The sequence below is a fragment of the Erithacus rubecula genome (assembly GCF_903797595.1).
Source record: "Erithacus rubecula genome assembly, chromosome: 27".
Classification (NCBI taxonomy): Eukaryota; Metazoa; Chordata; class Aves; order Passeriformes; family Muscicapidae; genus Erithacus; species Erithacus rubecula.
In genome coordinates this window covers 4552452-4570584 of record NC_136679.1, presented here as the reverse complement: position 1 = coordinate 4570584, position 18133 = coordinate 4552452, and the positions used below count along the sequence as shown (strand labels likewise).

At 51.0% G+C, this 18133-nt stretch overlaps 1 long non-coding RNA gene across 1 annotated transcript; it reads left to right on the top strand.

Annotated features, from left to right (window-relative positions):
* The first annotated feature begins 8459 nt into the window (after positions 1–8459).
* On the top strand, positions 8460–10419 carry LOC306812808. Its single transcript, XR_013776905.1, has 3 exons — positions 8460–8688; positions 9121–9323; positions 10322–10419. It is a non-coding gene; the product is annotated as an uncharacterized lncRNA (long non-coding RNA).
* The last annotated feature ends 7714 nt before the right edge of the window (positions 10420–18133 follow it).

Here is an 18133-nt window from a genome sequence, read left to right as displayed (position 1 = left end):
TTTAATTTGTTTATTATCAAACCAAACACAGAGTTTTTGCTCTTGGATCACTTTTTCCTCCAGGCAGGTTCATGCCAAGAGGTAAAATCCTGCCAGCAGCTGCCTGGGATACATTTTTCCAGGACCAAAGGAATATTAAGATAATGGGAAGGAGAGATTTTCTTTAAATCAGAGTTGGGGCAGGAAGAGCAGAACCTGGGGTGATGTTCAGAGGCCCCAAACAGAGGAGTTCAAACAGAACTGGGCTAATTTTAAAGAGCTGTTTCATTTTCTCTTTTACTTTTTAAAGAAGAAAAAAAGCCTCTGCTCCCTTCAAAGGTGCTGCAGAACAGGGAGAGCCTCATTCCCACTTTAATTCCATTTAATTCCATGAATCCCATGTCCAGACTGCCCCAAGACCCAAAGTTCTGCCTCCAGAACTTGCTACAAAGCAACTTATTCCAGGAATTCCACTGCCCACTGTTTCCTGGAATTGTTTAGGTTGGAAAACTCCTTTAAAGCCAAATCAAACCACCCCAGCACTGCCAAGGCCACTACTGATCCCTGTCCCAGGTGCCACATCCATATGGATATTAAATCCCACCCAGAATGAGGATTCCAGCCCTACCCTGGGTAACCTTTCCCCATTCCATGGAGAAATTCTCCCTGGAATCCACCCTAAACCTGCCCTGGGGAGGTTTCCTCTTGTTCTGTCACTTATTCTGGGGGGAAAGAGCCTGATCCACCCTGGATTCCCCTCCCAAAGTTTTATGGATTTGCTCCCAGTGGATGCTCAGCACAAACACAGAGTGTCTTTGGGGCAGAGGAATAAACAGAAGGAGCAGAGGGATAAAAGGCAGGAAAAAAGGAGTAAAAAGCTGGAACAGAGAACAGTCAGCCTTCCCAGGATGCAGCTGAACCTGTGGGAATGTTTTTCCTTATCCACTAGTTCAGGCTTCCCTTGCATCCTCTGTTCAGAGCTGCTGAAATTCCAGGCCCAGAGCTTGGGGAAATTTATCCGACATTAAATACTGATGGGAAAAATGGCTCCTCCCAACCTGGAGAAAGGATTTTCTTGGCACTGGGTGATGGATGAATCCCAGGAATAGCACAGGGCCAGAATCACTCTGCTCTGCAGGTGCCAGCAAAATTCTGGGGATTGACAAAGAAAGGTCTGAAGAAACAATAAAATTTTCAAGTTTTTAAGTCTGATTTCAGTTTTTCACTTGGAATGGAGGAGAACAAAAGGAAGAGGAGTCTGTAAAAGATTTAAAAGTCAGCTAGGAGTGGCAACACAGATTTTCCAGGAATCTTTGATAAAGAGCAGAAAGCTCTTCACAGAACCTTTCAGGAGTTTCTGTGGGAGATGATTCTGGTTGGAGGAAAAGTGACTACCAAGGGCTGAAAATCCTGACAAAGCAGGAGAGCTGAGGAGCTGAGAAGAGGCAGAGCTGTGGCTCAGAGGTGAATTCAGCACTGGGAACCTGGGCAGGAAACCCTGGGCAGAGTTTGGGATATCCCTGGGTACCCCAAACCATAGCTCAGCACCCTGGGATTCTCCAGCATCGGGGTGGGACTCTGTGTCCAGCTGGCAGGGTGAGTTCTCCTCTGGAGAGGTGACAGGAGATGGGATATTCCCTCTCCTGCTGCTCCACTTGGCAAAAGCACTTGAACATCCCTGGATCCAAGAGAAACCCTGCCCTGACTCCCCTGGGAGCTTCCTCACCAAGGAGAAAGAATTCCAGGATGGATTGGGTTGGAAGGGACCTTAAACCCACCCAGTGCCACCCCTGCCATGGCAGGGACACCTCCCACTGCCTCAGGCTGTTCGAGCCCTGTCCAGCCTGGCCTGGACACTGCCAGGGATCCAGGGGCAGGAGCTGCTCTGGGCACCCTGTGCCAGCCCTGCCCACCCTGCCAGGAACAATTCCTGCCCAATATTCCACCCAGCCCTGTCCTGGGCACTGGGAGCCATTCCCTGTGTCCTGTCCCTCCATCCCTTGTTCCCAGTCCCTCTCCAGCTCTCCTGGAGCCCCTTCAGTCCCTGCCAGGGGCTCTGAGCTCTCCCTGCAGCTTCTCCAGATGAGCACCCCCAGCTCCCCCACCTGTAAATCAGCACCGTAGGGAGCAAAAGGAGCTGGAATGAGCCTCCCCCAGAGTAGGCTGGGATGGCCGAGGTAGGGAAAGGAAGAACGAGCGTGTCCCCACGGGAGGGGGCAGGAATGTCTCTCGGGTCACCGCGCTCCGAGCAAATCCCGTTAAATCACAGCCCCGGCAGCAGCGACGCGTCCTTCCCTCCCCCGCTGCGGGACCTTCCCAGGAGTTCCCTCTGCGGATGCTCCCGGGAATTCCCTCTGGGGATGCTCCCGACAATTCCCTCTGAGGGATGCTCCCGCGAATTCCCTCTGAGAGATGTTCCCGATAATTCCCTCTGGGGATGTTCCCGACAATTCCCTTTGGGGATGCTCCCGGCCGTTCCCGGTGGCTCCTTATCGCCAGGGACAGAAGTGGCCCGGTGCCGCCCCGCTCCAGCAGGCTGGCACCGCGATCTGGCTGCGCTTTCCCGCAGGGAGCAGGAGCGTCTCCCGGCTGGAGCAGCCGCTCGCCGTGTCCCGATCAACCCTGGCTCCCATCCCGGAGGGAGAGCACCGCTGGATCCCTTCTCCCGCTGCTTTCACCTGCAGGAAGGAGCTTGTCCGGTTTAAAGGGATTTGCAAAGGATTGGAGAGATCCTGGGAAAGGTTTTCTCAACTGATGAAAATAAATGTAGGGAAATAAATGTTCAAATATCCCTTCCCCCTCCAGTGCGCCCAGCTTTCATACTGGATCCATTCTGGATCTGTTTCCTGTTGTTTTCCATACAGATTGTCCCTTTGGGGGACAACTGTCTCCCGTTGACCCCGTTTGTGCTGAATGTGTTCATTTCCTGATTGTTCCCTCATCCCAGGGTTTCACATCCTCACAGAGGGGGCACAAATCCAAGAATCCCAGAATGGGATGGAAGGGACCTTAGAGCTCACCCAGTGCCATGGGCAGGGACACCTTCCCTAGGGTGCTCCAGGGTGGCCTTTGGAACACCCCAGCACTGACATCAGCATCAAGAAAGTTCCCCCCCTTCATCCCTGCCATGATCCCACTCTTCCCATGGCCATGCCTGAATCCCTGCAGTGACATTTCCAGGGATTTGCTCTTAATCCAGATGAGCACTTGACAAAAATCAGGATCTATGAACATCGCCAGCCCCTAATTTACAATTCCATCAGAAATGTAATTAAGTTTGTCCAGCCTGATTTATTCCTAATAAATCTGAGTTACAATCTGCTCCTGCTGCTCAGAGCCATCAATATTTGCCCAGCAAATTTGCTGGGATTTGAACAAAGATTCCCAGGAAATCTTAGCCATTATCTAATTAATAAACAATGCTAATCCAAGAGAGGAGTCAGTGAGCAGTGCCTGGTGTTTGCAGGGAATTAATTCTACCTCCAATTCCTGCCTCTCCATCCAGCTCTGGGAAGACTGGTGGGGAAGCTCTGGTTTGGTCCCTGAGCCAAGAAGGGAAGGAAAAACATGGAAAAATAGGATATCCTGAGGTGGAAGTGACCCACGAGGATCATCCAGTGCCACTCCTGGCCCTGCACAGACACCCTAACAATCCCAGCAGGAGCATTGTCCTGATGTTCCCAGAGTTGGATTGTGACCATTCCCTGGGATCCTCATGCCAGAGGCACCTCAGACTAATATCCCTGTGTCCCCATGTCCCTGTGTCTTGGGTTGCAATGCAGGATGTGGTCAGCAATGTGAATTCTGTCCCCATCTGTTAAACCAGCTGGGGCAGTGCCCCTGATCTCCTGGCACATATTCTCTGCTCATGGGCCATCTTTAAACCAGCTGGGCAATCATCTTTATCTTCCCACAGCCCATCCTCCCTCCAGGAGATATCTCCTGTTCATGGCCACTGAGTCCCAGTGCATTACTGATAAAATTCCATCATCCCACTGGGAGGTGCTCCAGCCAGGGCAGGAGCCAAGCCTTTCCCACCCAGATAAAAACTGAGATTTTGGACACCAAGGCACCTTCTTTCCACTGGATTCCAGAGGAAAGCCAGACCCTTCCACATCATCCCTGGAGCTTCAGAGGAAACTGCACCTTCTCCAGGAGCACTGCTCCAGCTGAACCACATCTGCCCCTGCAGGAGGATGCAGCCACCATGGAATGGGACTGTGCCACCACCCTGACTGACTGACTGGTGTCAGCTTGGATTCTGACTCTGGCAGTGTTGGGATTGTTCTTTGTAATACTGCATTTCTATTTTAATTTTCCTAGTAAAGAACTGTTATTCCTAATTCCCATATCTTTGCCTGAGAGCCCCTTAATTTCAAAATTATAATAATAATTTAGAGGAGGGTGTTTACATTCTCCATTTCAAAGAGAAGCTTCTGCCTTTATTGGCAGACACCTGTTCTTCAAACCAGGACATCCTGTATCTCTGTGCACCCCTGTCCCCATGTCTCCATGTCCCTGTGTCCCCATGTGTTCCCCTCTCCCTGCAACCCCATGTCCCCATGTCTCTGTGTCCCCCTAACACCATGTCCCCCCTCCATGTCCTCATGTCCCCATGGTCCATGGTTTCCTGGGGAATACAAGCAGAGGGAGAATGTCCCCAGCTGTCCCCCCTCAGCTCCTGCTGTCCCCTGGGGCTGTTGTGCTTTGGGGACATCCTGAGTCACCCTCATACCTTGTCCTGCCCATGTCCTGCTCTGAGATCCCCTCTCCTGCTTGGACCACGAGCATTCCTGTTCTTCTCCCTGCTGGATTCCAGCCCCTTTTAATTCTTATGTTTTCCCTGGAAGGTAATTAACACCTACATGGAATTACTAAAGATTTGGGGACACAAAACAGCCCCAAGTGCTTTTTGGGAGAGCACCAGGAAACCAAATTTCCTGTGGATCTGTTTCTGTTTCCTATCCCATATCCTACACTGGACCCTGATCCCACATCCTGCATTTCCAGGTTTTATCCTGCACATCCAGAACTTTCAGGTCCCACCCAGAACATCCAGGTCCCTCCATCTCCTCTTCCACAAAGGATTCTCCTTGGACTGCTCCTGCAAAAGCAGAAGGTTCCCAGATCCTTTGCAGATCCATTTCCCAGGAATTCAGCCCCATGGATGGCTCAAAGGCTTTTGTCCATGCAAACCATGACTCAATAATAGATTAAATAAATGTCACCTGGGTCACCCAGCATAGTGGGAGAGGAGGTGACACGAGCCACCTGCCCCCTTCACCTCTGCACAACCCTGATCACAGCTTGGAATGTCTCCAGGGAAACACAGGCAGGGATGTCTGGAAATAGAAATCAAGGCAAGGGAGGGCCAAAAAATAAGCTTTTGATGGGAATTCAGCATTTCAGCAGGAGGAGAACATGCACAGAAACAGCTAAGAATAAGAATAAGAATAAGAATAAGAATAAGAATAAGAATAAGAATAAGAATAAGAATAAGAATAAGAATAAGAATAAGAATAAGAATAAGAATAATCCAATAACAAATGCAGGAGAAAGTCATGGTTCTTTGGAAGTTATTTTATTTCTTTTTCCAGATCAAACCCCAGATTTTCTGGAGAAACCCTCTAGCTCCAGCCTGGTGCTGGCCAGAGGCTCCAGGCATTCCAGCCTGGGATGGGAAGGAGATGCTGAGCCCAGCCTGGGATCAGGAGTGGCTCCAGATGGGGGAACAAGGGACAGTACCAGAGCCAGCCTGGAGAAGCAGCTCCAGGAGTGGAATTAAGTTGATATGTTTCCTGTCCATAGAGTTAAATTGTAAGATTGTAATTTCCAAGTAATAAACCTGCATGCCAATTTGAAGATTGTATTGTTGGTTATCCCATTTGACAGCTCAATATAGGTTGGATACTAAGAGAAAGTTTTCACAGAAAGAATAATAAAGTACTGGGATGGTCTGCAAGGGGAGGTGGTGGAGTCACCATCCCTGGATGTGTTTAAAAATGGATTGGATGTGGGTGCCTTGGTCTAGTTGAGGTGTTGGGCTGGGTTGGATTCAATGATCTTGGAGGTCTCTTCCAACCAATTCTGTGAATCTGTGAATCTGTGAATTCTGTGAATTCTGTAATTCTGTGACTCTGTGAATGTTGCATCTCCTGTGATGTGTAGGATGCATCACTGGCTGGGAAGGGCTGGGCTTGTGGAGTTAGGTAGAAACATGGATGTCATTATCATGCCTTGTTTCCCTATCTGCACTGTGCCCTTCCAGAGGGGTAACAAAGAATATTTTACTTTTTTTTTTTTTTCGTGAGCAGAAAGCTGCACACATAGATCTACTTGACCAGTGTCCCCAGTGTCTCTTGTTAGACAATAACAGCCAATATTATTGGCTTTTCACAAATATTAAAATGAATGCTGTATGTATAATGTTGGAAAACTTTGCTAAATTAATATAATTTATTTTAGTTCTGCTGTTAACAAAACTTAGAAATAGTGCTATAAATATGTATTTCTTGGAGTACAACATGGTGATGTAAAAAGCTTTTGTTCATGTAACCAACTCAGAGAATGGTGAAAAGATAATCAGGAAATTCTTCACATTCATGGATTATCCTATCTGGATGAAGATATCCAGGGAAAGAATTTATTGATCAAGGAATGTGTGACAGAATGGGAACGGCTTGGCACCACAAAAAGTTGATTTCCAGGTCGGGGAGGGGATGATTTTGAATAATACATGAGGCTCTAGGAATATGCAACAGGTTGATGTATTTAATGAAGTATTTTCACAGTTAGGGTGTGCTCTTGGCTGAAGGCCCAGCACCCAGCCATTATAACCTCTTGCTTTATTATTTGTCTCTTATTGTCTTTCATTAAACCTTTTTAATTTAGCAGGAAAGTGAAGCTCGTTTTCCACAATAGTGCCCAGGTACGACAGTGATAGGTCAGATTCAAACCCAAACAAGGCACCGCAGCCAATCCCTTTGAACCTGAATGCACACAGCTCATTGGCCAGTGAGATGGGCGGGGCCAAAAAGCAACCAATCACGAGTAAGTGCAGGGAATTGAGCGCCTATAAAAGGGGGTGCACATGAACAGGGACAGGAAAGGGAGTAGCCTCAGGCTGGGCAGGGCAGGCTCAGGGTGGAACCAGCAGGAATTTCCCCATGGAAAGGGAGCTCGGGGGTTGAAACTGCCCAGGGAGGGTTGGATCCCCATCCCTGGAGGTGGCACTGAGTGCTCTGGATGGGGACATGGTGGGGATCAGTCACAGTTTGGACTTGGTAACCTTAGAGAGCTTTTCCAACCTCAGTGACTCTGGGGTTCTGAGCTGCTCCATAAATGGAGCAAAATTCACATATTTTGAGGATCTGCCCCAAAACTCGCCCACAACTGCTCCACAGCCCCTTTCTCATCCCCTGGAGCTGGAGGTGGAGGATCTGGTCCCTGTCTGTTTTCCCTGTTCTCCCCCTCCCATCTCTCCCCTCTGCAATGAATTTAAAGGAGCATCTATATCCCAAAGTCCATGTTTACCATTTCTAATTGAGTTCCAATTATGGGCTGGGAAAGCAGCTGGAATTGAGCCTGTCTCCATAATTTATGGGCAGTGCAATCCCAGCCCAACAGATCCCTCTCGGGAAGAGCAGGAACATTTGTCTCCAGAGCTCCAGCAGCAATTCCTCATGCTAATAGAGTCTGTGATCCAAGGGAAATAATCCTCCCCAGGGACAGCAGCATCCCAAGGGATCCAGAGGACAGGAGCAGAAGGGAACAGACTGCAAAAACTTCTGGGATACACCAGATTGGAGAGGGAGGATGAGCAGGGACATCCAGGAGAATGGGGAAAATCCTTGTCCTTCCCATGCTGACAGATTCCTCCTCTTCCTGTATGCCCATGGAATATCTGAATTTAGGGATTGCTTCATGCCCCTGTGACATTCCAGTTTTCTCCAGGCTGTTTCTCCAAGAGGACCCAGCCTAGTAGGGACTTGGACATGGGGCCTGGTGGCTTTTAGGACACCCCAAATTCAGATGTCCCCTGGGTGCCTTTTCTAGGCTGGATGAGCCCAGGTCTCCCAGCTCCTCCTGCACAGTCCCAGGAGAGGAATTCCAAAGCCAGCAGATCTCAGGGACATTTTGGGAGTAGAAACCTTGTCCCAATGTGTCCCTGCACCACAACAATCCATGGCAATTCCTCTGGCAATTCCCAGGTGAATCATCCCAGAATTCCAGAATGGGTTGGAAGGGATGTGAAAGCCCCTCCAGTGCCACCCCTGCCATGGGCAGGGACACCTCCCACTGCCCCAGGCTGCTCCAAACTCTGTCCAAGCCTGAACAATCCTGGAGACCCAGGGGCAGCCACAGCTGCTCTGATAACCTGGGCCAGGGCCTCCCCACCCTCCCCAGCCAGGAACATCCCAACATCCTATCTAAACCCTCAGTCTCTCCATTTGAAAGATATAATTTTATTAAAAATACATTTTTGACTCAATAGGGCCCATGAGGAACAGGATTCCCAAAAACACCCTCCCTACTCTCTTCCAATCTCTCCCCCCAGGGCTCTGCCAGGCTGTGGCAGAGCAGCAGTGCTGGGACATCATCTCCATCTCCATCCTGATGACCTTGATTTTGCATGACAAGCTGCATATTAATTAATTAAAGAACAAGCCCAGCATTCCCTGGAAAGAGCCATTCTTTTAATCCTGACAGGTAATTACAGCAGCAGAAATGATAAATCTTCCTGGGCACTGTTTGTCTTTAGGAGAGGCTTTAATTATGGAGGTTTTAAGACTGGAGGAAGCTGGGGATGTGTCAGGGGATGAAGGAAGGCTCAGGACCACCTGGAGTGTGAGTCCCTCCCACTCCCCCAATCCATGGGAGAAATTCTGTGCTGAAGAAGCAGGAGGGGTGCAGACAAATAAAATCCACTGGAGACATTCCTAACAGCAGGACAGACTCTGGAAGTCACTGCCATCATCTGTCCCCTGACAGGGTCTGAGAAGGGATCTCCATTTTATGGAGATAATGGGGAAAATCCATATTTACAGGAAAGAGGGAAAAAGAAAACCGAGATATTCTGTGAGGAGTGGAAGTCACAGCATGATTTCTCATTTACTTCTGCATCCTTAAAACATCCCACAGGAATTCCAGGGCCTCCCAGTGTCCTCCAGAGGGAGAAGAAACCTCCAGCTCGCTCCAAAGTCTTGGACAAGGCATAAATTTGGGGCTGTCTTTATCCAGCCAAGAATTTCCAGCAGCCCATCAGGGTCTGCAGGATCTCCACCAGCTGTGGATGGGGATCAGGTCCTGCTGTCCTTGCAACCCACTGCATCCCAAAATCCCAGGTGATTTTTTAAGCTGCCATGGCCAAGTTCCTCCTTGCTTATCACATTCTCCTGCTCAGCTCTGAGAGGGGATTCACTCTGGGATAAACCCAAGTCACCAAAGCCCCAGGATCAGCCAGGAAAGGGCTTTGGCTCCGAGCTGGGCTGGGCAGAGCAGCTGCCCTGGGTCCGGGAGGGCTCCTGGTGAGGAGCCAAAGCAGCCACTGAGAGGAATGTTACATTTGTCTTTACAAACAGGTTGTAGATCTGTTGGTAGAAAAAGTTAGCACCGAGAGATAAAATAAACAATGGGAGGGTTTACACTGATTAATGGATGGAAAAAGATATTTGCCTTTACAAACAAACTGTAGGTTTTCTTGTAAATGAAATTGGGTAACAGAACATGAAAGAAGCAACAGGGGGGAAACTATGAATTCTACAAGAATTAAAAATTAAAAGGGAGGGTTATACATTAGAGGGGAATGTCAGGTATCAGGCAAGGGAAGTCTGTGCCTCTCAAGTACCTCAGCCATGGGGAAAGAGAGAGGGAAAAGCAGCCGGGAAAATAGGATAAAAAGGGAGGGTGTGTCCTTCAAAAATCGAGAGATCCCAGGGGAATGCCCCATGGCCTCTCCCTTTATTTGAATAAAGCAAAAAGGACTCCTCTGTCTCCTTTTTGGACATAAACCTCTGGTGTTTGTGGATTAATTTTCCTTTCAGCCACCAACACACAGAAAATGCGGACGTGTCCAGTTAAAGGCTGATTGGCATTTTCTGAGGAATATTTACCTGTCCCACCCCTGGAAGTGTCCAAGACCAGATTGGATGGGGCTTGGAGCAGCCTGGGATAGTGGGAGGTGTCCAGTGGGTGGCACTGGATGGGCTTTAAATTCCCTTCCAACCTAAACAATTCCATGGCTGAAAAACATGTTGAGCATTGCCCCTTCCTGAAAAACATTAAATCCACAGAGATCCAATTCTCTCTCATCTTCTTTTCCATCTTTGCAATGATCACAGAGCAGAAAACGGGATCATTCCCTCCGTGTGCTGCTCCGAGGAGCTTCCAGTGCCAGGACTCGCTGGAATTCCGAGCCCACCCCGCATGCAGACAGGATGGAGCAGGAGTTGGGGGATGCAGAAATAGCCCCTGGAAAACATCCGGCCGAGGAGGCGATGCTGTCACTGCGCTGTCCCCATCCCGACCTTCCAGGATTGCCAGTCTGGGATAAACCAAGGCAGCCGGGACACCCGGAGGAGTCATTAGCAGGGCAATTAGCGCTCGCTCGGCGCTCATTAACAGCAATCAATCAATCAATCAATCAATCAATCAATCAAAGCCGAGGGGACATCAGAGCCAGGCCTCCCGCGGCGGGAGGTGACAGCCGGGACATTCAATTTAAAATTGGGATCAAACACAAGGATCTGGGATCAGAGCCCCGATGCTCCGGGAAGTGCAGGCGCAGGGATCAGCATCAGCAGCATCCCCGCTCCCTCCGCGCTGCCGGCAGGGTTTATCTCCGGGAAAAGCTGGATCCGCCTGCGGGGAAAGCCATTCTCCAGGCTGGCAGCACGTGGAATGGCAGAGTCATGGAATGGTTTGGTTGGAAGGGACCTTAAAGATCACCCAGTTCCATGGGTGGTGACACCTTCCCGGGAGACCCAGGCTGATGGAGGGGCCGCTGGGGTCAGATCCTCTGGAGACCCTGCCTGGGGCTGGGCTCAGCCCTGCTGTGGATTCCTGCAGCTCCGTTCGCATGGAAGGTTCTTCCCTGGTTACAAATCCTGGATGCTGATTCCTACTGGGTTCTGAGCTCCCTCCGCCCCTCCATGTGCTCTGTGGCAGCGCAGGATCCCTCCATTTTCTATCCACAATTTCCTGACACAGCATTGAGACATCTCAGGAAAATCCCAAATTCCCTGCAAACCGCAGGAGGGTTTCCACATGGCCGAGATGAGCCCATCCTGACGTCCCCTTGGGCCATGTCCTGCCCTCGGATATTGTCCCACCCACGGATGTGCCAAGGGAAGCATCCCTGGATATTTCTCCTGAGCCGTGATCCCCCCGGAGTTATTTCAGTGCTCTCGGAACAGAAACAAAGGATAAATCCAAGTTGTGAACCCTTTCAATCCCCCCGTCCCCCAGCACAGGGAGGAGGGATGCGGTGTCACCATCCACAGGATGTCCCCATGGCGCCCAGCTGGGGCTGAGCAGGGACGAGCCACCAGCCATGGACACCCTGCGCCCTTGTCCCCAGCCTGGTGACCTCATCTGAGGCTCTCGGGGGGTTTGGTGGCCATTTCACTGGGGGGTTCCCGAGGAGGAGGGGACAGCGGTGCTCTGCACAGGGACATTCCAGGGATAGATAGAAGTACGGGAGTCTGGAGCTGGTGAGACATTGCCATGGAAACAGGAGCTCCAGCACCTGAGCAGCCCTGGAGGGGAAGGTGGAGGGAGCAGAGAGGGGCAGGAGAGCAGGGGAGATGCTCCAACCTCAGGAGGAGGAGGAGGAGGGAGGAAAACCGGGAAGAGAGGAAGCAGAGGAGATGGGAGAGGGAGCAGAGGGGGCCACTGCAGCTCCTGTGTGACTTCATGGCTGGGGAAGTCGCCGAGGAGTGGCTGTCCCTTGGGGAGGTGATGTCCCCAGGCTCATCCCTGCAGAGCAAATCACATCAGGCCGGCAGCATGTCCAGGGAAGGATGGATTGGGATGCAGGGGCATCCTGGAGGAAGGTCAGGCCTGTCCCTGCCGTGAGGACAATCACACCAGGCAGACACATCAGGGATTTGCAGTCTCCTGGTCCCCACCTTTCTCCTCATCCTGGGGAGGTTCAACCTCGAGACCTTCTCAGCACCACTCCCAAAAATCCTGTGGGAATGAAGCAGCTCCCAAACCCTCCGGGCTCCACATGAAATCCCATCTCTTCCTTCATATGTATTGAACCTCTCCCTGCTAGAATCACCTCATTTCTCCTCCCATTCCCTCCCAGACACCTCTCCCCACTTGCTCCTTATCCCAGTTCAGCTCTTTCAGGGAAGCACCCACTGGAATAAGAACACCTCCCAGTCTTCTTTTACAGGTGTTGAACAGCTCAAACTCTTTCTTCTCCCCACCAGATTCTTTCCCCCATCCCTAAAAAAACAGAGGGATTTATTCTCCTTCTTCCCAAACCCTGATCCATATAAAGTTGTTTTTTATTCCTCACCTGCATGAAATTGTTCCCCCAGGTGTTTGAGGGCTTGGAAAAGCAACAGCTTTATCATTTAAGCATTGAAGGATTTCAAATCCCTCAATTATCCCCAATTCTGAGTGGATTGAAGGAGCTGAGGAACAGCAGCTCCATAACAATCAAGACAAAAGCAGCTTCCAAGTGTCTCTTTTATGTGGTTTTGTTCATGATCATGACAGGGAGATAAATTCCAAAATTTATTCCCTCTAATCCAGGCAGGCAGCAATTGATGGGATTTTAGGAGGGTGAAAATGGCCATGGGATGTTCCAATGTTTATGGGCGCTAAATTTGATTTATAGGGAATTATCAGCACTGCTATTGGGAAGGGTCCAGGGAGCTTAATATGATTTGCATTGATGAGATTACTATCAATTAAAAACTGCCAGGTTTATGGAGCACAGCTGAGGCCTGATTCCCACTGGGTCTAGCCCCCGATTACCAATGGCTCCAGCCACTGATTCCCACCAACCCCAGCCCTTGATTCCCAATGGCTCCAGCCCCTGATTCCCACTGGCTCAGCCCCCAATTCCCAATGGCTTCAGCCCCTGATTCCCACCAACCCCAGCCCCTGATTCCCACTGGCTCCAGCCCCTGATTCCCAAAGGCTCCAGCCCCTGATTCCCAATGGATTCAGCCCTGATTCCCACCACTCCCAGCCCCTGATTCTCACTGGCTCCAACCCTGGCAGGTGAAGAGGATTTTCCTCTGCAGAAGTTTGACCTCAAACCCCACAAATCCTGAAGCGTTTTTCTGCTCCCGGCCCCAGAAACCCCAGCTGTATTTGTGCTCCCCTGTTTAATGGGATGTAATTCCAGGGAAGGGGGCAGGATGGACGCGGGTTCCATGGGCTGGGGCAGGGGCAGTCTCGGCGTGTGGCTGCTCCGCCCCGAGCCCGGGGAAGGGGCAGAAGGGGCTTTGTAGTTCCTGCTCCTCGCGGTGTTTCAGTGCCCTCTTGTGCCCAAATTTACAGAGGGGCTCAGACCGAGTGCATCTCCTCCGTGGTTTAGGGAAAAGGGAAAAAGCTTTTCCATCGGGACCGCAAGATCCTGAAACTCCTGAAGGATATTATAAAGCTCGGTTTAATGCTTTAAACACTGGGGTTTCTGGCCCACGAAGGGTCCCCCATGGCTCAGAGGGAAGGGGGGACTTGGGGTGACCCCCAGTGACAGTCAGGGTGTGGGAGGAAGCAACAGCGCTGGAATTGGTGCCAGGGATGCGCCAGGAGACCCAGCTCCCCTGCCAGAGTGGGTGCAGCTTCCCGACACAGGGCACCCAGGATTTGGGGCATTAGCAGGTGATTGAAGGTTCTGCTGCTGCTTCTTTGTCCTTCAAAACCTCTCGGCTCAGCTGGAAAATTCATCCCAGTTCTGTCCCATGGTACGAACGTCACCCACCCTCCAAGCCCTGCTCTGTCCCCTGCCCCAGGGGATGGAGGGGACGAGGAGGGGCTGCCCCCATTCTCCAGGGAACACAGCCCATCCCTGCCCAGCACACGGAGGGAGTCTGGGAGGCTCAGAACCACCCTGGAGGTTTGTGGTGCCCAAGGACAGCCCTGTGGGGAGAAGACAAACTCAAAGGGATTCAGGAGATTAATTCCCAACCTCCCTTTGACTGTCCCTGACAGGAAAACCTTCCCTGCTCAGAGGAATAATTTAAAACCTGAGTTAGTAGGGTGGTAACTCAAAGTTTTATTGTGTGCCTTGTGTGTCCCAGCTTGGACCAGCTGCAGCTGGGATAGACTGGGATAGGCAAGGGCTGGATGGAGATTGTGCAGCAGCCAGACTGGGGATGGATGAAAAGCAGGGAATATCATTCCCAAATGAGGAGCACACCTGCCCAGGTGAGGGGAGTGACATGTTCTGAACCTGGAATCTGGAAAATGGAATGGTTTGGGCTGGGAGAGCTTGAACCCCACCCAGTGCCACCCCCGCCATGGCAAGGACACCTCCCACTGTCCCAAGCCCCGTCTAACCCGGCCTTGGACACTTCCAGGGATCCGCAGCAGCCACTGCTGCTCTGGGAATTCCATCCCAGCCCCTCCCACCTTCGCAGCCAGGAATTCCTGCCCAATATCCCCCCCAGCCCTGCCCTGGGCAGTGGGAGCCATTCCCTGTGTCCTGTCACCCATCCCTTGTCCCCAGCCCCTCTCCAGGTTTCAGCTCAGGCTGTGCAGCCCTGAAATGTCACTGGGCACCACAAAGCCACTTGTCCCACTGGGAGGGGACACTGTCCCTGGAGATGTCACCCCTCCAGAAGGGAAAACCAGGGGCTTGCCCATGGATTCATGGAGCTGTCCTGGAAGCACCAGGGTGATGGATGGTCAAGATCTCAGTGTGGAATGTCCCTCCCACACAAACTTCTCCACTGCTCAGGACCCAGAGCATGTCCAGCCCTTTATCCCTCAAAGCCTAATGCTTCTAATGCCTTCCTGGTGTAATGGGGTGGTGTTTGCATCACTTAATTAGTGGCTTGTCTGAAGTTTCTTCTGTCTTCACTCAGAGCCAGGATTAAAAAACACAAAGGAGATTAATTTTCTCATGTTCAGACTTGCTTGTTTATTAAATCTTATCTAAAGTACAGAGAGTTCAGCTACACTTCTAGCTACCAGCTAAAAGTGAGTTAAATGGAGGTGAACCTAGCTAGTTACAAGGTCTTTTAAAGCTAAACAGTCCAATAGAGAAATAACATCTATATTATTTACACTTTTGACCCAATAACCAAACATCTGTGACCTGCAGTGCAGCACTGACTATCCAACCAGAAACTACTGCCTGAAAGAATGAAGAAGAAGGAAAAAGAAGGAACAGAAAGGAGACACCACCCCAAATCCTCCATCTTTTCCCATACCTATCTCTATATTATAAAAACCTCAAATTTAAAACCCTTCATCATGTGAAATCACACATTTCTATTTATCTACACATCCATGACTCAACTTCATCACTCCAATTTGGAAGTTTCTCCAAGGCCTCAGGCCAAAAGCAGTGTTCTCCAGGGGGTCAGAGCCAGAAAGCACAGAAAGCTCAAAAACCCAGGGATCCAAAATCCTGGGAGCCACTGGATCCTGGCAAGGGACTCAGCTCATGGAGAGACATCCAGGGCTTGTGCCCACCCAGCTGCTCCAAGAAAGCAAGCCTGCCCTGGAGAGCCCAGGCTGTGTTGTGGTTCTGCAGCGTCCCTCAATCCTGCCTCTGGAGCTGCTTTCCTCCTCCACCAGCTGGGACAGTTTTCCAGCCCCAGGAGAGTTTTTGTGGAATATCCCCCTTCCATCCCCAAGTACAGAGTGGCCACAGGCATGGATTTGAAATTACCTCAAAAAAGGAGATTTAAATGAAAAATACACACAGGATGCTCCTGGTTTTCCATCTGGAGGGGAAGATTCCCTGGTCCCTGCAGACAGCCAGGAGCAAGCGCCTTCCCAGGGAAGCACTGAGCTCACCTCTGCTGATTAACAGGGTCTGGTTAATTGGGTTTCTGCCTACTGATAGAGTAGAAATGATCCTTTAATCAGCATCTTCTAGGTTCATCCTGAGCTGGCACTTGCTGGATGCTGGGAAAGTTCCTCATTCCAGAGGAATTCCAGCAAAGCCATTTATTGTTGGGGTCTGCACATCTTGGAAAGTGTCCCAGGAGGAGGAGGCTGAAACCAGCACCTGAGTAAGGTGAGAGGCTGGAGCCTGGAGCTCCTGGGAGGGAAAATGGGAAGGAGGCTTTTCCCAAAGTGCCTGATGAGCCCTGGAAGTGGAGTGGAGCAGGGAGGTACTGCAGGAAACACAGCAACTGCAAAGACACCCCTGCTGAGGACTGGGAGAGCTCCCAGAGGTGTTTTCCTGCTGGGAAAATGGAGCTGTGCTTCTTTGGGAACCTTTGCCCTGGGCAGGGGAATCTCCTGCTGGTAGCAGCAATTTGGGGCAGGAAAACTGAGGAGAGAGGGAAGAAAGCAACTTCCCGAAGGTCATTCAGCCAAGCAGGGATGGGAGGAGGACCCAATGTCCCAGGGTGTCCCCATGGGCTTTCCATGGGCTCAGGTAAGAAAATAGGAATGACAACAAAGCTAGAAAAGCAATAAAGCCCTAATCCTCACAATCCCTGCCTGATTTCCCTGAAATCCCATCCCTTCTGCATCCCAGAAGGATGGCTGGGACCTGCCTGGAGAGAGAGAAATCAGGCTCAGCTCAAGCCTTGTCATTGCCCACCTGGTTTCCAGCTTATTTTGCTTTGGAAGCATTGCTTCCATCTCCATAAAAGTGGGAAAAGGAGCTCTGGATGCTGGAAAATGGTTTTCCTATGGGAAAGGGAAGCAGTGCCCAGCACAGCCCTCTCTGAAGGAAGCAGGAAAATCATCTCAAGTGACTGAGGAGCAGAGCCCTGTGTGTCCTCCAGCAAATGAGCCCTTGTCCCCATTGCTGTCCCACAGAGCCACCAGGAATGAGACTGAGGGCTCGAGCCCTGTAAGGGAGGAAAGAGCCTTTTCCAACCTTTACCAGGCAGGATTCTGCTCAGGGGGAGGTTTTCAGTGCCACTCCCCGTGTGAGGAGGCTCAGCTGTCCGTGCAGCTGGGCTTGGCCTGTGCCCTCTGCCTGGGATGCTGTGGTGAAGCCGCCGGGACTGAGGAATTTAACGGGAATTTGGGGCATTTCGGGGTCCCCGCCAGGACTGAGGAATTTAATGGGAATTTGGGGCATTTCGGGGTCACCACCAGGACTGAGGAATTTAACGGGAATTTGGAGCATTTCGGGGTCGCCACCAGGACTGAGGAATTTAACGGGAATTTGGGGGATTTCGGGGTCCCCGCCAGGACTGAGAAATTTAACGGGAATTTGGGGAATTTGGGGGCTACTGCCAGAAATGAGGAATTTAACGGGAATTTGGGGGCCACTGCCAGAAATGAGGAATTTAACAGGAATTTGGGGAATTTCGGGGGTTTTGCTCCGTGTTGACCGTGGAGCGCGTCCTGCAGCGCCCCCTGGCGGCCACACCGCGGGACTAACGGGACCACCGGGACACCAAAGACCCCCGGGACTAACGGGACCACCGGGACTAACGGGACCACCGGGACTAACGGGACAGCCGGGACTAACGGGACCAACGGAACACCAAAGACCCCCGGGACAGCCACACACACCCCGTGCCACACACACACACACATCTGTGCCACACACACATCTGCGCCAGATACATCTGTGACACACACACCCGTGTCACACACACAGGTCACACACACGCCTGTATAAATGCACACGCACACACATCCACACGTGTTCACACCTGCACACACACACACGTGCTCAAACACACAGACAGGTGTACACACACACACACAGGTTTCCATACATGCGCGGATGTTCACACACACATACACAGGTGTTCGTACACACACAGCTGTTCATAGACACACACAAGTATTCACACACACGCAGATGTTCACACACACACACACGGGTGTACATACACACACACACACACACACACACACACAGGTGCTCATACACACACAGGTATTCACACACACACACACACAGGTTTTCATACACACGCGGATGTTCACACACACACATCTGCACAAATGTGCACACACGTGTACATCACACACACACGTCACA